At 34.7% G+C, this 17,392-nt stretch overlaps 1 pseudogene; it reads left to right on the top strand.

The window, feature by feature from the left end:
• The first annotated feature begins 8,348 nt into the window (after nucleotides 1–8,348).
• Nucleotides 8,349–16,378, top strand: LOC111374863 (annotated as a pseudogene).
• The last annotated feature ends 1,014 nt before the right edge of the window (nucleotides 16,379–17,392 follow it).

A 17,392-nucleotide genomic window follows, 5' to 3' on the forward strand; every position in this document is an offset into this window, starting at 1 on the left:
TGTGTGTGTGTGTGTGTGTGTGTGTGTGTGTGTATATATATATATATATATATAAGTTGAAATGATAAAAGTGAGTATGTGGAAAATTCATCGCAATATGATTGGCAATTAAGCACCTATTTGGTATAACTAAAAAATAGTTTTTAGTATATTTTGATAAAAGTCGATAAAATATGATTAAAAGTTGTGGGTCACTTGAAATGTTAACTTTAACTTTGACTTAAATTTTTATCGAATTTAAAATTAACGCCAAAGAGGATTTAAGTAATATCCATCAATTTGGGATATGACATGCAACGAAGTGTTGATATTTGAAACTAAAATTGAAGTTTAGCTACTTGAAGAGGGTTAATCGAATTTTACTGATCAAATTGAGATAAATTAAAATATAGTATTTCTATTGAAATTCCTAAATGATTGCATATGAAATTTATCTGAGTGGAGACCTTGAGATCTGGTTAGTAGGATAATCAATTCAGCTTTTGAATGGAATAATTTTTAATTCCAATTCTTATGTCCTAGTTTTGAAATAAAAGGCAAATGAAAAACTTCAAACGCTTAGATGTATAATATGAGCGCTGACAATGTGGAAACCTGACCCGAAAAAGTGCTAACAGATTAGATGTATAATATGAGTGCTCACAATGTGGAAACTGTTGACCTGAAAAAGTGTCAACAGATGTCGGGCTCTACTCGTGTCCACATGAGCAAACTTAAAAACATTTGGAGCGGAGATTTGGTCATAAAGTTGACGACGTTTATGAACATGGGAGATGCTTCGGACACGTGGCGTAACTGTTTGAGCACTAAGGATAAGATCGAAGATGAGAGTGAACAAACACAATCACTAACACTTAAACCAAAGTATATGTGATCCAAACTCGAGCAAATTAATATCGAGAGAGAAAAAATGTGATAATAAACATATAGAGTGTGTGCATATATTTTCCAATCCTCTACAATGTTACAAGAGTTTCTATTTATAGCATTCAGGTCGAAGTGGTCACCATTGGATCAAATCCACGTGGCTTCATCTAATTAGCCAAAATCTCACATCAATCTGTCATACAATAATTACATTGACAAGAGGTTAGTCGCCTTACATTCCTAGGCTGATTTTTCTGACACTTATTAGTAAAAGCGTTACATTAATAATTCCTAAAGATACTTATCAAACCTGCTTAAAGAAAGCAAGCACCTTGGCTTTAAGAAGAAGAGCTTTGGATGTGAAGAGGTTCGATTTTCAGGAGGAAGGGCTTCGACAAATGAACCCTGGTTGGAGATAGCACTTCAACTATAGAGCAGGTCTTGTCATTTCTTTATTTTGAATTGGTTGACTGCCATATGTCTGGACATAGTACCTCCACGTGGCTTTCATTGGAAGCTTCGTATATGTGGAGTAACAACAATTCCCCAATTCTATGTATAGTCATTTACGTGATACATGGACTTTTATATTATGTTGAAAAAATTTTGTAGGGGTGTTTTTTAATCCCACAACAATATATATAGTTCCCCAAATCTAATTTGTAAATATTTAAATGAAAATTAGAGTTCGAAAGTCGAATATGGTGAATAGTCAAAGTACTTACCAAAGTCATTTAGTGAGGTACCTGGACAGGGCTAATGTTTATTTGGCCGAGATTATTATTGTATAAATTTGATCATACCGAAGTTATAAATGTTGAAGAAGAGGTGGTACGCTTCATCAATTTGGATGAAGTTGCAAGTAATAAAGCTGAAGAGATCTTACTAGTTCAGTGTTAGTGAGTACAAGGCATTCTTAATAATTGTGCTGATATGATTAGTTGTTTGTTGCACTTCCCAAAAAAGCGGTTGTAACCGTTCGAATTCTCACACACGTAATTGTCGTAGCATTTAATGCTTAATGATGGTTGTCATGGACGCGCCTTTTGTGGTTCAAACTTGTTAGAGCGCATGAATCGGAAGCTATGATCTGAGCCTTTGAAGGCGAAATGGTAGGTGCGATGAGTGGCTCGGATTTAATTTCCAACGAATGACCAGATGATCCGAATTACCATCCAACAGTTGGGATTGAGAGCCTCTATCTATAAAAGAACAGTTTAGGACAAAAATCACTTTTGCTTTCATTATTAATTAGAATTTGAATTCTCAAAGAATTTCCTCCATGTTCTTCACATTTTTTTTCCAAATTTACCTCAACTTTTCCTCTTACGATTTTCGATCAATTTTAGCAGGTGTTTTCTATCTAATTTTGTAAGTACTCGAAATTGTTGTAGTTATTGAAGTAATGGCCTTATCATCTTCTAAGAGGAATATAGATTTTAGCAAAATTTCCTATGAATTGGGGGTTGAAATTATGAATGCTGCCAACCTCATTCGGGCAATTATGGTTGGGTAGAGTTGTTTGCCAATAAAAGGGGTGGGTCAGGCAAGGAGACTTGGGGCCCACCAAAATTCAATCCATAGTTTTCTACGTCCTCCCTAGTGATTCTTAGGGAAAAATATTGTATCCCACATGACATAGAACACCTAGCCCTGCCCCAGAAGATCATGCCTATTTTTTGAGGCCTGGATGGGTCGTCATTAAAAAGTTCATTCTTAAGACAGGGTTTCAACCACCTTTACATCCATTCTTTAGAGCTGTCCTTAGGCTATACAGGCTTGCTCCCACCTAGTTCATTCCTAATTTGTGGGCCCAACTAGTGGGATCCTACTCTTTGTGGAATGAGACCTCCCTAGATGAAGACACACCTCTCTACGTTTTTCAAACTATTCTTCGGCCTAGGTCTCTAGGGAAATGAGACTCCAAGGGTTGGTATTCTTTGTGTCCATGGGGGTCACACTCCCCATTCGTCATATGACTTTTTTCCTCCATCAAAGGATGGAAGGAGACGTTCTGGTTGATGGGAAAATGGCAAGTATGTGAGGGAGACACCATCCCCCAATATGATAGTTCCCACCTCCTACTCAGAAGCTATGCTGATGAGTTGAATTAATGTGGATCTTGACCTTGTATGTGTTTACCTTTTGCAGGATCTGTAGATCGTTTTGAGCTTGGTAAAGTTGAGCTCGAGATTATTGAGGATATCTAACGACGTCCTGCTTTTTGGGGGAGTTCGAGAGATAATTATTTTCCGACGGTTCTTTGAAGAATTCAACTTGATGGCTCCTGGAGGTACTTTTGTCTTTCTAGGATGGTAATTGTTTTGACATTGTTCATTTTTGTTGACCTGGGTGTCTTATACTTTTTGGAGAAAACTTTGAAAAGAAAAGACATCCTACTCCTAACATCGCTACCATCCTTACAACTACCACCACAATTGGGAAAAAGGAATTGAAGCCCTCATCTGTTGCTACCAAGTAGGTGAGGGACCACGTGGAGAGATTAGCAAAGAGGCTGCTGGTCAAGACGATGATGAAAGACCTCCCATTAAGGATAAGGGGAGGATTAAGATGAAGGAGGTCACCAAAAAAAGCACAAATTTTCTGCTACCGGAGATGGTGGGCCTATGGCCAACCCACCGCCTCTTCCGAAGTCCCTGTTGGGGAGAAGTTGATGACAACATCTATTGCTGTGGTCAAGAAGGCCCGAAAGAGGCCAATTGTCGTGGAGCACCTAAAGCAAGAATCCTCGAAGAGGGAGAGGCCATCAAGTGGAACCTCTGCTTCTGATGCAAGTCCTCGCCCTAACTTGTCATTTCACAATGGGGAGACGAGTTGGCCTCGGAGGTTTTGTCGAAGTTGCCACCATAGGTTCAAACTGTAATATCTACTTTTCACAAGTATTGGATAGATCGTTTGTAGTCCTTCATGGAGACTAGTGATTGGGTGGACATTTTCACCACAATGGTAAGCCAATCTATGAGGGCGTTTGGGGCCGCTATAGATGCGGAGACCCTATTTAAAAACCTTCAGAATAAAAATAAAGAATTCGCAAATAAGATCTCCAAGGCCGAAAAAGTAGCTACAAAGGCGGAAGTTGAGGTGGAGGCTGTGAAGAAATAGCATGCTGAAGAGTCTGTGAAGCTCGCCTCTGCCTTAGCAGAAATTGAAAACTTGAAAAAGGAAGTCCACTTGCGTTAGAGTGAAATGCCTTCCATGATGAAGCGGGTGGAGACTTCTGATTCTCACTGAAGGCTAGCTGTTGAAGCCCTGAAGGCATCTAATAAAGAGAATGTAGCTCTAAAAGAGTAGGTGGAGGAGTTAACCTCTAGAGTGTTGGGCTTAACGAAGGAGGTGGAGATGGCAAAGAAACAGGTTGAATCTACTGATAGCGAGGTTGAAAAGCGTTACATAGCCAACTTTCATCTCATCAAGGCGTACCAAAGTTTCGCGAAGTATTGCAGAGGTACGCCTAAATCGAGATGGTGGAGTGGATTGAAGCCAACTTCCAAACCTTCAATACCTCTGAATTGATATATGAATTCCTGTAAGAAGGATAAGAACCTCAAAATCTGATGTAGAGTAGCCAGTTATTAGAAATCGAAACGAAGCCAAACCCCTTCACCCGTCTCTTGCACTATTTATATTTTGTCCGACTGTTGGAGTGCAAATGGTTGCCGGATAATTTTTTCGACCAGTGGCCTTTGCCTTCTAATGGAGGTGTTTGAGTGTGCTGGTGATGCCCACGTGAAGAAGATGAAGTGGGGATTCTATTAACATATTTTTTGAGGTCAATAGAAACAATATCTTAATTTATAAGTTTACTCCAGACTTATCATTGTAATGATCTCAACCGACGAGAAAATATTCACATAACCAATAATAAGTTTCCAATGTCTACGAGTGTAAAAAAATTGAAAAATCTACAATCCCAACATTGTCTCTTTCAGTCTATCCTTTCGTACAGTCCTACCATGTGTTAATCCCCCCATTGTCTTCTTATTAGGGTGGGTCCAACAAAATTTCTAATCATGCAAAGACATTAATGTTATTGTCTTTCCCTTGTCAAGGATTAATTGTTGGGAGATTATCGCTTCAAATATGATTTTGTATAAATAGGAAATAGTTAATATTTAATTCAAGGTTTTTCTTAGTTTACAAGTTAAATTTTCAAGGTCCTTCGACAAAATTTTTGCTAATCTTTGGACACATTGTTTTCAACAAAATCTCAACACATACGTAGCCTTGGCTTGGTTCAACCATAAAACCTAATTAAAGTTTAAGTTAAAGTTAATAATTAATTTTGATTTACATTTTAAAATATTCACAACTTTTCAACCACACATTCCATTATTTTTTGTCAAAATCTATAAAAATCTATTTCTCATCTAAGTCAAACAAGAACTTTACCTTTTCTTTTTAAAAAAATAAATTAACTTTTATATTCGTCAAACTTCAATTTTAACACCACATTTAGCCCCCATTTGAGTCACATTATTGCAAAAATGAAAATGAAAAATATAGTCGTTATGGACTCCATACAAGAGATAAAAAATCAAATATAATGGTTTGATTTGATGAATAACGGTCATATTTTTCATTTTAATGAGAAAATAATGAGACTCAAATAGAGCTAATAATATCTATAATTTATATCAAATTTTCGAAAATAATTTCATTCACTTTTATCGAAATTTGATATAATGTTCATCATGAGCTTTATTACATAGCTTCTAAGAATTCGTTTAATTGCCAATATATTTCATTAAAAATATGTTTTTCTATCCAAATACCTACTTTTGTGCTGTTTAATTGCCATTTTTTTCATGGAGAAATTTTCCTACTTTTGGTCACATAGCCATATTTTTCTCAAAATTAAGGAAAATATTTTCTTTAGAGGAAACAGAATTTTATATTCTAGAAAATTCACTCTCTCTCTCTCATTTATCCACTCTCTCTCATCTACCTACCAATAAAAAAATGGATAAGTATAATATTTTCTAGGTGAAAAATTAAATCAATCAAACATATTTAATTGTCAATTTCCTTGTAAAAAAATTCTAGACAATTGAATTACCTGAAATTTATTTTATTTTCATATAAATTTTATGCTTACAATCAAACACATCCTAAAATTAAAAGACTAAAAGTGCGCATGACAATACCTAAATTAATCCATCTTATCAATTTATTCTTAATATGTCTTAAAAGTGATGTAAAGATGACAGAGAGGGAGAGAGCTACACGTTTCCTAAATTGAATTATAGAAATTATTAAATTAAAGTGAAATATACGCAATTTAGGACTAAACAACTCTTATACGATAAGAATTGATTTTATTAAGAAAACTTAAAAGTCAAGGTGAATTTTTTAAAAATTTGAAAATATTATTATATTTAATAAATAAAAAGAGTAAATGAAAAAAATAAATAAAAAATACATCCTCATGGTTCATGCTAACCTACCAAGGTGAAGAAGGAAAATCAATAAGAACATTTTCAATGGAGTGGTGAAATGCACAAAAATGTATCTCATCATCTGAAAATATTTAGAGCCTGTTTGTGAGTGATTTTGAAAATTGATTTTTGGATCGTTAGGAGAAAAGTGAAGTCCACTTGTAAGAGAAGAAGTCAAATATGACGATTGAAATAGTGAAATAACGATCGAAAAATCAATTTTTTGGGTGAAAAAATCGCTCCCCAACAGTGCCTTAATTGAGAAGAAAAATGGTGGAGGATGTGGAGGTGAACTAGACGTTATCGATTTAATTTTTGTAATTTATCTTCATTGGGCCTATACACAATTCAAATTAGATCGATTTCGGACCCAACCCCAGACCAACTTGGTCAATTTTGATAAATTTTTACTCAAATCAATTCAATTCAATTGGTTTGGTTAATCGATTTGGAGATATCCAAATTTTGGCACTCATTAAAATAATAATTTATTTTTCTCCCTTTCTATCAACCATACATTCTCCAATAAAATAATATTACATGTAAATTCCAAAAATTATAATTTTAAATAGCGGGAGCCAAACGGGGCTAAAAACAAAAAAATTGCCTGCCTAAATAATCTCTCAGCTTCTGTGTTTCTTATATTCATGAAAATTGAACAAAACTTATCTAAATTTCTTTCATAACTTCGCACATATTACAAGTGTTTTTGCCCTGTGTCAACAAATAAATTATACATTCTCCAATAAAATAATATTACATGTAAATTCCAAAAATTATAATTTTAAATAGCGGGAGCCAAACGGGGCTAAAAACAAAAAATTGCCTGCCTAAATAATCTCTCAGCTTCTGTGTTTCTTATATTCGTGAAAATTGAACAAAACTTATCTAAATTTCTTTCATAACTTCGCACATATTACAAGTGTTTTTGCCCTGTGTCAACAAATAAATGTTAGAATTTGAATATAAAGGCGATATTAACCGGAGAATGGCAAAGCTCACAATAATGTAACATGTTTATTCTGCTTAATCCATTGCCATAATGTCCAAACGACTATATTATTTTTGTTTCTCTCTTAATATCACAACAATTCACCTCGTCAGACTGCTTGACATAATTCTTAGCAGAATGCCACGTAAAAATTTTATCATTAAATTATTTTAAATACAGTTAATTTTTTTATTAAATTATTTGCTGCCACCTCAAATTATGTCACTGCATATTTTAAATTTCTTCTATCAAAGTAGTAAAAATCCAAAAGTGTTCAATCTAAATTTTATAAGGAAAACATTAACATGACACCAATTAATTGATACCGGGTTAGTGGCTAAAAATTAATTGAATCGGTCGAATTTTGGTTCAAACTGACCTAAAACGATTCTACTCGGTCCAACTGATTTTTCATTGAAGGATGTATTCATTTAATTTTTTATAATTTATCTTCATTAAATAACGTGCCTACTTAGTTCTTGTTTAATTTTGTTAAAAATTAAAATTTTAATAAAAATTATGAATTTTATAAATTTCGTAATTAAAATTAATTATTATTTTTTAGTCAAAATATACAATGACTTAATTTTTTATAATTTACCTCCACATATCTTTTTATCTTTTGTTTGATTCTCATTATTTTTAAAATATATTTTTCTCTTTTTTTTAATCACATATATTTTAATAAAATAATTTACACATAAATTTAATTTTTTCTTATTTTTGAGCCACTCATTCTCTATTAATCTATTATTTTAAAATGCAATCTTAACAAAAATAAAAAATAATAAGGTTCAAAAGGCGCTAAAAGTATACTCGTCCTTCCATCCTTATGTTGCTTGTCACACGAACAAATAATTGCGTCTGAGATGCTCCAAACATTCTTTTTCAAATCAACACCAGCCGTCCGATCTCCAATATTCGGCGGCATCAATCGCCTAACAAACCAAGAACTCGAGGCACAGTATCCCTCCACGTGTCTTAAATCAATTGGTTAACATCAATTTTAATATTTATATCCTAGTTTTCCCCTCCCCCAAATCAGCAAAAAATAACAACAGAACCGGAAAAACTAGCCCCGGGTCTATGGGAATCAGGGGCCTTCCTTTTTCATTTATTTGTTTTTCCTTGATTGAAAGTTGGGGATTTTCCGGGGATTTTTCCGGCAGATTCGATTGAGACTTCCGATTGATCTTCGGGGAGTGAGGAATATTGAGAGAAAGGTGAAACAATGGTGAATTCAATGGTGGAAAGAGCGACGAGCGATATGCTCATAGGTCCTGATTGGGCTATGAACATCGAGATCTGTGACATTTGCAACCACGATCCCGCGTAATTGCATCTACTCTCTTGTTTTCCACTTAATTTATCCAGAATAGTTTGTTTACAATGAAATGAAAAAAAAAAAAAAAGGAATTGAAAACGATGCATGTCTTTTATGTATAGAGTTTGAAGACTTTCTTTCATATTTTAAAATTTTTATGATATGGAATTTTCGGGAATTTCGGATTTGTTTAATTGTTCCTTGTTTTCTTGTATTCTCTACAAATAAATAAGGAAAAGAACACTTTGTAGAATAATTAGAGTTTTCAATTTTTATTCGAGTGTAGTTTTACGTTTTCATTTTTCAACATTATTGTATTATCATGCTTAGCCGAAGTAACTATTTTTACCGGTTAGTAATTTATGTAAACTACTGGTATGTGTTTGTAGTCTAAATCCCTACTTTCTTGATGCCTAAAATTTAACTCACTTGCATGCTTCTGTTTTGACAATTTTCAATATTGAGAAGTAGAAAAGTATAATTTCTTCCAAATTTGTTCTGCAGACTTTGGCTTTACAAAAAGGAGTCGTCAATATGTTTATAACTAGTACTAACGACATTTACATGCAACATCCATGTGTCTCTTAGTCGGACAATATAAGATTGTTAAACTTGCTTTTTACCTGTAAGATGTTGATTGGCTAAGATATCATTTTTGTTAATTTTCTCTAATAATGAAAAAACCTGTTATATGTATGCATTTTGCTGGTAGCTTCACTTTAATGTTGTCTGATTTACGTAATGAAAATTCGAAATCATTGTTGTTATTATTCTCATCATCATTACTTTCAACTTATTGCGACTCTATTTGTTTATCAGTCAAGCAAAAGATGTTGTAAAAGGTATAAAGAAGCGTCTTGGTAGCAAAAATGCAAAAGTCCAGCTCCTCGCCTTAACAGTAAGTTTGGCTTGTATTTACTGATTTATGAGGCTGCTTCTATTGCATACATATCTGTTGTTTGATTTACCTGCTTTGGTCAGCTGGAAGGCTTTGCCTTTTATGAGTTACATGGTATTTTCTCTCATGAACTGAATTCTTAATAAATTTTTTTCTGGTCTTGGACCGTTAGATTTTTGAGCTATAAAACTTTTATTTCTTAAGTATCGAATAACTTTTCTGCACGGGCAACCAAAGGAAGGACTTTGAGGCATGGGTTCCTTACTTCCCATCATCTTTTAGCCTTCATATATTCTGGTATTTTCTGATTGGCATTATGTGCTGTGGTAAACCATTATGAAGGATCTGGAAGGCAAAACACGGGCCTTCTTAATTATGCTCTAAAAGTATAATTTTGGAGACTGCTGATAAGCGAGGAACCACATGATGCTGTGGAGACATAGCTATGTAGGCCATTGTCTGAGGAAAGGACAAAATAGTGAAAGATCTGGAAGATCAAACATGGACAAGTAGAAACTGGGTGGAAGAATTTTCTTCACATATGATTTGGATAAAGCTTAGGGTGGAATGGGGTTGCTTGTACTTCATTCGGATGAAGGTAGGGAACTAGATGGGAGATAGATAGTGAAACACAGTGATGCATTCTGGCATTCTAGTATTTGTGAGACTGGAGATGGAGAAAGGCTAGTGTCGGGCAAAGAGGGGATTGAGTTTCCTCATGGTTGCATAGTTCCATTGCGATGCTCAAAAAGTCAACTTGTGAGCCTTTCTCATGTTTGCGGTAGAGTAGAGCATGGCTTGAAATACATATGTTGTGCATTTGGGAAAGAAAAGGTTAACTTGATTTTTTTACCTTAACAAAATGTTTAAAAATGCTCAATCGGGTACCAGTTCTTTTTTACTTGTAAACCTCAAGATAGACCAATAAATAATTCACAAGAATATAAAAATACTAAAATATTGTTATTAATCATAAAACCATTTTTAAAAAATCCATAATAAAGCAAGTTAACAAAAATAAGTTTAACTAGCAAACAAACATAAAATAAATCAATAACATAATAAAAAAATTCTCAAAAAGCTAAGGCCAGTTCCTAAAAAAAAGAAAAAAAGAAAAGAAAAATGGGCAAACATTTCGGCTGTCTCGAGGCTTACCCTTTTCGCCTCCCCAAGTTTACGTGTAAGTCTCACAATTGGCACATAACGGGTGAGATTTTATTTCAAACAATGGTTTAACATTTTTGGGGTCATACAAAGATGTGAGGATTTGATGGTTTTAATAGTAGCTCTATAGGAGAAGTAAGCCCTTGGTGGCCTTTAATTTGAAGAAAAAAAAAACTATGTTTTGAATAGTATTTTTTTGGAGAATGTGTGGTTAAAAAGTAAGGAAAAACTTTGGGTTTAGTGTAGAACATTTTATTGTATGAATGTGTAATTGAAAATGAGTATGAGAAATAAATTAAATTAAATTAAAGGCCACCAAACAGGGGCATATTTCCTTACAACTCTAGTGAACTCAACCTTAACCACTTGAAATGCTCATTAATTTTGGTAAAGCAATGGGGTTGTCATTTCATTTTCTAGATGTACTAATTTTTGGACAACAACTTGATATGAGTATATTTGTTCAATGCCTCTCAATAGTGCTCAAGTAAATGAAGAGATAACGTGGTTGGTTTTCATTTCATTTTTCTAGCTTTTGGAGACAATTGTGAAGAACTGCGGGGACATTGTCCATATGCATGTTGCTGAAAAAGATTTGCTTCATGAGATGGTGAAAATTGTGAAGAAGAAGGTAATTGATTGCACTTACTATCAACCACTTTTTGTTTACATCTACTTGAGTTATTAGTATAAATTGTTGCTGATGCATCTTTTATTGCAGCCTGACTTTCGTGTAAAAGAGAAGATTCTAATTTTAATAGATACTTGGCAAGAAGCTTTTGGAGGACCAAGGGCAAGATATCCTCAATACTTTGCAGCTTACCAGGATTTGTTGGTACGGTTGCAAGGCGGTTCCTATGTTTTGGTCCCATTTTACCCTTTTGTGTCTAATTATTGTACATTGATTTTTATTTTCTATGTGTACATTTTATCAGCGTTTTGGAGCAGTATTCCCTCAGAGATCGGAGAGCTCAGCACCTGTTTTCACACCCCCACAAACACATCCATTGGCATCACAACCACAAAATATTCGTAACCTGGAACCTAGGCAGAACGCATCCGAGTCTTCTGTTTCTGAATCTGATATATGAACAGCGTATAGTCAAGTTAGAAATTTAGTTCTTCAAAATATTGCTTGTTTTCAACTTCTGTTATTTTGTACACTTAAACGTAGTGTAACAAATGACATGACATATGGATAAAAGAGAGGGGATTGATCAATCGAGTCCCAGGTACACTGGTGGATTTTAGTGGATTTTATCATGTTGAGAGCTTTTGCTGAGCATCTGTAATTGGAGAATCTGCACAATCTGAAGAAAATGCCTATTTAGAAAGTAAGTGAATTGATTGACATTTGAGAGCTTTTGCTGGCCTTTCCTTGATAAAGTTACTGTCAAGGGACTAATAAACCGGGCTTCTTTCTGTATAATCTATCTTGATATCTTATAAAAGGCAACTATTTATCTCTTCCGAATTAAGCCATAGGTTAGTTTGAAATATCAGTTCAGCATTTACTACTTGATTTTGCAATCTCAATTTATGGTGGCGCTTTTGACTTCTTAGCGCAAGCTATGCAGGCCTGTATAATCCGAACTCCAACAATAAGGGCATACGATCCACTTTCTAGATCCACTTTCTAGTCTGGATTAGATATGTTATTAATATCTGTTATAAATACAAAATATGTCTCATTCTTGGTGGTTGGTAAATTTGAAATTATTGTATAACCTGGCAACAGATCATACTTGTGATACTTATGAGGCTTTATGTTACTGATTGTAGTTATGTTCTTTTATTTATTTTAGCCTGTTGTTTATGTTAGCTTGACAGAAATTCAGAATGCACGCGGTATCATGGATGTTCTTGCCGAAATGCTCAATGCTATAGATCCTGGGAACAAAGAGGTAAATATGAAAGGGAAAGTTTGCTTATTGTTAGCACTGAAGCTTGCTTAGAGAATGATCTTTATAATTGATGCAAAGGGCTCATATATATTGTAAAAGTAAAATGGAAATGAATATTTAGTTGTATGAGATTTTTCCCTCACGAAATTGGCCAGTCATTTGAATTCTGGCTACATGCTACTTTCGTTCTATATTTTCTTGATCCATATGTTTTCTTCACAATTTTTTAATACACTTTGGATTCAGTTTAAGAATTCATTTCTATCTGTTGGCAGGGACTTAGACAAGAGGTAATTGTTGATCTGGTGGAACAATGTCGTACATATAAGCAAAGAGTGGTACATCTTGTTAATTCGACTTCGTAAGGCCCTGATATACCTTCCCTTCTGCTAAACACTTGCATGTTTATGTCACACAGCATATGCAACATGTCAATGTGGGTTGGAGCTTATTTGTATTTCATGTTTTTCTCAAGTTGTTTATGAACTGGCAGGAAGGAATAAGGTATTGAGAGCAATAACTGACATATTGAAATTGTGAAAACATAGAACCATTTAACAGATGACATGGCCTCGAATAGTTTGTGAAGGACAATTGTTTTTTGTCCAATTCATTTTGCCCTTTTCAGTTTGATGTTAATGAAATGGTTTCTTTTTTCTATTAATTTAATGCCTGTAGAATAACCTGTAGTCATCTCTGTTGGGCATGTCCAGAATGCATCATATGCTTCTGGTCTGCTTGGTGCAAGCTTAAATTGGTGGTGAAGGTGAATGATTATAATATATTTATCAGCTCTCTCTTGGAATCAAGAGTCACATGTGAGGAGGAATTAAGTCCACTTCAAGATAAAAATCATCAGGCTTTGGTATATTATATTGGATGGAGAACGGCCATGTTGACACTTGAAATGTGTTTTATATAGCTGAACTACTTTGTGGGTGCAGAAGTTAATTTTGTGGAAAGGATGATCTTTCGGCTCAGTTTCTTGGTAGCATCTCGATGAGTGGTAACCTCTACGAAAGTCCTGAAGGCAGCGACCTAATTGGAGTAGGGATGTGATTTATACGAGTCTTGCAATTGATGAGTATATTAGCAAGTTTCTGTCCCGTTCCCATCATGACTGATCAATTGCACAGCCCTTCAGCAATGGAGAACAAAGAACCCACTAGACTCCCATGCAGTATTTTTCACATGGTCTTTGCATGTATCATTTATCATGTGTAACATGATTATTACTTTTGTCATGTTGGATAGTATTATGGTTAGGCTTATTTGGTGAAGAACTCAACTCATTGTTTTACTGAATTTAATATATACATGATGTAGGGATGAATCGCTATTATGCCAAGGACTAGCACTGAATGATGACCTGCAACGTTTGTTGGCTAAGCATGAAGCAATTGCTTCCGGAGCAACCACTGTTCAGTCAGACAAATCAAAACCAAAACCTGAACCTGTTCGATCCCTGGTAGATGTTGATGCTCCTCTTATTGACACTGGAGATAAAGGGTAAAATGTGATTACTCTTGAAGGATGAATTAGATTGTTAATGTATTGGTATTGGCCTTTTTGTTTGTTTATGGATGTTAGTACCTGTCCGTGTTAAAAAGTATTATTTATGGTGTCATTTGAAAATTGAAATTGTTTGGCCTTGACTCTGATGTGCTCACATATATTCCATGAGCTTTGCATTTTGAACCTTTTTAGGGGAGGGTAGGAAGAGGACCTGAAAAGGATATGGACAGTGTAGATAATTTTCAACAATTTTGGAACTTCTTTTCTTCAGGATTTATTGTGTTGGATATCAGATTACTTCTTAAAGAGCAAAATGGATTTGTTGACCCTTTTAAACTAAAAAACTTCCTTTGTATGTACTATTAGTATAAATTATTTATCCAGTGTAACCCTCTTCAGTACCTGGTAGTTAAAACAAGGGAAAAAGAGAAGGTTATTAGTCGATATACATTCTGTGGGCTGCATCTCCTTATATTTATGGCCTTACTTAGAAGACCGAAACATAAAGTTTCAAAGTTGAACATTTTGTTGACCTCCTAGCTGCCGTAGCAATGTTTGTAGATTTTACCATCAACATTCTCTACATGTCATATGTATTTGGATATTTTTTAGACTACCTAGCTCTGAACTTGTTTGTTTTACTGTGTGTTTTTGGGTAGTAGGACTCTGGTTTGATAATATGTTCTTAACATCAATAATCTGACTGCCTTCTTTTTATTTGCAATCTACTGATAGTTCTGGCTCAGGGAAACAGTTAGCTCTTCCTGCTCCCCCTGCATCTAGTGGTCAATCAACAACTCCAACGAAGGCTGATCCTAAGATAGATCTTTTGAGTGGAGATGACTTCTCATTGGCAATTGTTCCAGTGGGAGAGCCTCAGCCGGCCAGCCCTGCTGCATCTCAGCAGAATGCCCTCGCACTTATTGACATGTTTTCACAGAGTAATAATATCCCCTCTTCGAATTCTGTTGGACAAGCGCATCCTTCGTCCCCTCAATTTCAGCAACAACAGAATTTTCAATATCCAAAGTCACCATTATCTCCAAATGGAACTGTTTCTGGTCCAATGTTTCCCCAAAATGAACTGTCACTTTACTCACAAGGCTCAACCTCTCCATGGAATGGTCAAATAACCCAGCAACAGCAGCCACCCTCACCAGTTTATGGTGCGTATATCTCTTCTTCTTTCTTTATTTATTTATTTTGTTCTTTGAAACTAGTTTATTTTTGTTTTTCAATTATGTAAACGTTCAGAATTCTCCATCCCACCCACCCACTCCCCAGCACTCACGCGCCAAAGAAAAAAAAAATCCTGCATTTTAGAGAATATGAAGAAATTATCGTTTAACTGTATTCCAAATATGTTGTAGTTGGAAAGATTTGTTTCAAAAACAATTATTTTCTTCGACCTACGAGTTTAGAATATTATTAGTGGCCACTCGACTCAACTGCAAGCATGTCATTCCTAATACATGGAAAATATAATCTTGGTTTTCTTGGGCTATATTTCATTCGGATCTATGCTTATTTTTGTTTGATAGGTGCTCAAAATAGTGGTGCATTGCCACCTCCACCGTGGGAATCTCAACTAGACAATAGCCAGTTTGGCAATAATCAGTCTCCTCAGCGAATGCAAGTGACAACACAATTAACAATCACCCACTCGCAGCCATTTCCCAGTGGCACATATCTTCCAGGCTCACCTGTGGCCAATGATCAGGTAGTCGGCATGTACATTCAGCCAATTGCCACTGGCAATTTTACAGCAATCAACAACCAGGGTATGGGATTGCATCCTCAATCAATCCAGGGTCCACAAATGGGTATGTTTTCTCATCCAGTGCAATCCGGTCAAATGGCTTATATGTATCCTCAACAGACGTATGGAAATCAAATGGCGAACTATGGCTATGGTTACGGCCAACAGCAAAATACTCAGGTTTTCGAGCAAAACATGTCCAGGTTATCTATAAGGGACGACAGCATCTTGAGAAATAATTCCTTTTCTTCAGCTCCAACGCCCGCATCCTCGTATGTCCCAAGGCCCTCGAAGCCAGAGGACAAACTCTTTGGGGACCTAGTTGACATTACTAAATTTAAACCATCGAAAACTACTCCGGGTAGAGCTGGAAGCATGTGACATGACCTTGCCTTGTATTTTGTTTGCTAACTTGGTGTGGACCGATTTCAGATCTTAAGATTTTTTTGGGTTAAAATTTCCACTAATATATTTTCTTCTTTTTGGTCCATTGTGTTGCATTTTTTCTTTGTTTGCGGTTTCTTTACATTAGAATCATGTATATTTCTTGTAGAAATAAACACATAAAAGAAAGGAAAAAAACATTTAATTGTTTATGGTAAGTAATGTTAGACCAATATCTCGAATCTGCAAATTGCAATGCTATCATTATCATCTCGTTGTCCTGTATTTTGGCTGCTTTCAATTTTCAGTGAAATTCATGTGCACGTCGCAAGGAATACACTTCTTTCTGGTAAACATGATGTATTGAACTCATACTAGAGAGAAAAGTTTTCTTGATTGTGATCAACTCTTGATTGTGATCAACTTAAACAATTTTCATACTCGATTTCCATTTAAAAAATAAAATAAAGAGCCTGTTTGGGGGTGATTTTGAGAATTAATTTTTTGACCATTAAGATAAAAGTGGGGTTCACCAGTGAGAGAAGAAGTTAAATATGACGATTGAAATAGTTAAATAACGGTTAAAAAAATCAATTTTTTGGGTCAAAAAATCACTCCCAAACAGGTTGAAAGTGTGCTTCTTGAGTTGAAACTTGTGTTCAACGTTCTATACAAGTTTTGTCTAAATTCGAATTGGAAAATTTTTGGCACACTGCATGTGGTGCAGTGTCTATATGTGTCCATGATAACGAAATCGAACACAAAGTGAAAGTCTTTACGCCATTGTTAGATTGAGCATTGTTGGAGAAGCTTAAACGTGAATTTGAACATAGTGAAAATGTAAAATGAAGTTAATTCAAGAAGTAACTTGTTTTTACCTCTGAAATTGTTTATTCAAATGTTTCCAGAGGCCAAAAATCACTAAAAAGTAATTTTACCTTTCATGGGGATTTTTAACTTACAAGTGTAGTAAACAATGGATCAAAGATGTTGGGAAAAAAAATAAATAAATAAATAAATAAATAAAATATATATATATATATATATATAGAAAATGCTAATAATAATAATAATAATAATAATAATAATAACAGTAAAATAAAGCTAAAAAAAAAAAAAAAAAAAAAGAC

The sequence above is a fragment of the Olea europaea genome, unplaced genomic scaffold, assembly GCF_002742605.1.
Source record: "Olea europaea var. sylvestris unplaced genomic scaffold, O_europaea_v1 scaffold1301, whole genome shotgun sequence".
NCBI lineage: Eukaryota > Viridiplantae > Streptophyta > Magnoliopsida > Lamiales > Oleaceae > Olea > Olea europaea.